Below are 3,011 nucleotides of genomic sequence, written 5' to 3'. Positions count from 1 at the left end.
ATGAACTTCATATATAGCATTACCTGTGATAATGCTAGTGTGAATGCTGTAAGCTAAATTTGGCTGTTGAAGATGCTGAAATTGATAGCTAAAATACTGAAGCTGATAGTTGAAAACACTGAAGCTGATAGCTGGAAATGGTGAAGCTGATAGCCAGGTAAATAATAGCTAAAGGCCAAATTATCCTAAAAATCAAAAAAAAAAAAAATTAGATTGGCCTTAACAGCTAACATGCTGCTGAAATATTAGCTAAACTCTAAAATAGCCTAAAACATTTTAGTAAATGCCAAAACAGTCCAAAAATCTAGCAGAATGCCAATTTTTAAAACTTTAAAACTGTAATTTTTTAACACAGTCATGAATAATAAAAAAGCAGGAATATTATCCCAAAATAAATCAATTTTAAACTTAAATACCTTTCATTATTTTACTATCTGTAAAAATATGTTTTGTCAAAATGATACAAGCTAGAAATAAGCACAAAATAACATCGGGCCATTTATAACAATACAATAAAATGATTTGGAGGGCCTGATATAATTACCCGGAGGGCCGGATCCGGCCCCCGGGCCTTGACTTTGACGCATGTGCTTTAGACACAGTCCCTCATTCTGTTGACCCCCCATCCTTACATCCACAGCACAGATGACCTCTTCATGTTCCCCACACCTGCCTGTCTATAGTGAGCTGGAGGGCCTGCACTGGTCCTGGTTCTGGTTTCAGTTCTGGTGACCTTGCACTAAAACCTCGTCTCAAGTTCCTCAGCTGTCTGCTGCCTGTCCTCTCCAGAGTCAGAGGTCACCAAATTATCGCTGGGCTTCTGCAGCTCTTCTTGAGGGACCACTGCCCGGTACCGTGTCATTTCATCCTCCATCCTCAGAGCAAATCTTCTCCACGCTTTCTGAGTTACAGCTCAGTCGTCAAGCTGTCGATGCATCCTTGTGATCCGAGAGGATCTGTTCTGTTGTTTTTCCTGTTCCTCCTCCTGTGAATCCTCTGAACATTCTACAAATGAATGAAAAGGGGAACATTTTTGCATAGATCTGCAAATGTGAGCCTGAGAACCTGAAGAATTCCATTTTCGGGGCAGGGAAGCGCCACCAGATCAGGTGGTCAGCCTCTGACATTTTGCTCACAGCGCCCTGGAACAGTTATGCAACCAGGTTGTGATATAATGCCCAGTGGAGCAGCTCCAGCTGCGCCTCTAGGCCGGAGCTCCCACCGGGCCAAAGAAGTCCCTCAATTCTGAACGATTTCAGTTCAATTAGAAGGGAAGCGCGTCCCGGCTCCGGGTGGGACAGGAAGTGTCGGAGCGGCCTGATATCCGGCTGCAGCTGTGAGAACATCTGTGGTAACGAAACTCAGCGAGAGAAGAAACTTTAGATTCACATAATGATGTTCAGAGGCTCTAAAAATAACACCTTTATGGCAGGTTATTCTTAACGCCCTGCAGGGGGGGCCGCACCTGTCTGGACCCGGCACGCCAGCGCACAGCAGACAGGAGGTTTCTCCTTCAGAACAGATTTTTTTAGGGTTTTCTTTCCATCTCATAAGAGAATCTGTGGATTCTAAAACTTGAAAAACTTTATTTTCCTCCCTGCAGTTCTTCAACAGGATTTCCGCAGAAGGCCTGAAAGTGTGAATTTGTTGGCAGCTTGTTGGAGCACCGGTACTTCACGTCACGTGTACGGATCATGGTCAGGAGAGGCTATAATTACTCTGGCCAGAGGGCTCCAGCTCCCCCTGTCAAACCACAGCCCCCACCCCACCGGAAGATTCAATTTCAGTGAGTCAGTTTTTATCCGGCTAAGCTTGGAGATAACTTTGGTAAAGTGGATTTTACTTTCAGCAGAGATTGAAGAGTCTTGGATGAAGTCCTCCATGTGCTGCTCACTGAGTGGACGGAGCTGCAGGTGGTGCTCAGAGTGAAGGAGGCTCGGCTCCTCCTCGGCGTTCTCATGGTCGAGGCCAAAGAGCTCCTGGCTGTCAGAGTGAAGTTCACGCCGTAAAGCCGGGACATTCCTTTGGTTTCATGCGGTCTGAGACACGTGCTCTGAACCCTGTCAGCTAAGCAAAGGCTTTGAACAAAAAAACTTTAAAACTTCTTCACATGTACACCTCTTTTTCTCTTTTTGCATACGTTTTTTTAACTACAAAATACATAAATAATGTGTTTTCCAAAGAGCATTGGTGTCAGGTTTCTTTTCAAAGTAAAACTAAAAGATTTCTTGAATGTAAGACTTTAAAAAGAAATTAGATTTTATTTAAAGCAACGAAAATCCTGTTTTTTCACTGAGCTCAACTCCAAAAGCCACGCCCCCTAAGAGGAGATTTTGGAAACAGAGGCTTCAGATAACATGAAAAATAACTTTTTAAGACATTCAGGCTGTGAGATTTTGGTTAAAAATGTCGTAATCATAATTAGAACACTGAACACACCTGATCCAGGTAATCAACAGCAGATAAGACCTGGATTCTGGAGGCCTCGAGGACTGGATTAGAACACCCTTGGTTTGGAGTTTGCATGTTCTCTGCTTGTTAGGAGGAATGTATCAAAGTGGAAGGGAGCCACCAGTCCAGTGAATGAACGGCGTGAGCAGAAGCAGACCGACTAAACTGGAAAGCGTCTTGGTTTTCAACAGGTAGTGAGGACGAAGGCAGAACCCCAGAACGACACAGGCTCAGCTGGAACAACAGAGAAGTTTATTTTGCTAAGAGGAAAACGGTGGAGAGCTGAGGAGACCTCTGGATCCTCCTGGAGGCAGCGGAGACAGGAAGTTGTGGTAGAAGCTTCAACTGAGGACAAGTAGGACTACAGGTGAGGTCCATGCTCAAGTTGAAGAGATGAGAGGAGATGATCCAACCTGAGTCCAGACAGACAGAACATCCAAAAGCATAAAAAGGCAGAAATCAGGACTACACAAATTGGAACAGGAAAAGACCGGGACAGGATTTTCACAAAGGGCTGGAGAGAAGACAAAAGGCTCTTTGCAGACAGAGCAGCTTAAGAA

The 3,011-nt window shown here is 44.4% G+C and overlaps 1 long non-coding RNA gene across 1 annotated transcript; it reads left to right on the top strand.

The window, feature by feature from the left end:
• The first annotated feature begins 1,100 nt into the window (after window positions 1-1,100).
• On the top strand, window positions 1,101-2,232 carry LOC118599607. Its single transcript, XR_004949020.1, has 4 exons — window positions 1,101-1,351; window positions 1,433-1,504; window positions 1,604-1,786; window positions 1,853-2,232. It is a non-coding gene; the product is annotated as an uncharacterized LOC118599607 (long non-coding RNA).
• Window positions 2,233-3,011: the final 779 nt, after the last annotated feature.

Source organism: Oryzias melastigma, linkage group LG14 (genome assembly GCF_002922805.2).
Source record: "Oryzias melastigma strain HK-1 linkage group LG14, ASM292280v2, whole genome shotgun sequence".
In the NCBI taxonomy this organism is placed as follows: Eukaryota; Metazoa; Chordata; class Actinopteri; order Beloniformes; family Adrianichthyidae; genus Oryzias; species Oryzias melastigma.
Note: the sequence above shows the minus strand (reverse complement) of the source record. Positions and strands in the feature narration are given on the sequence as shown.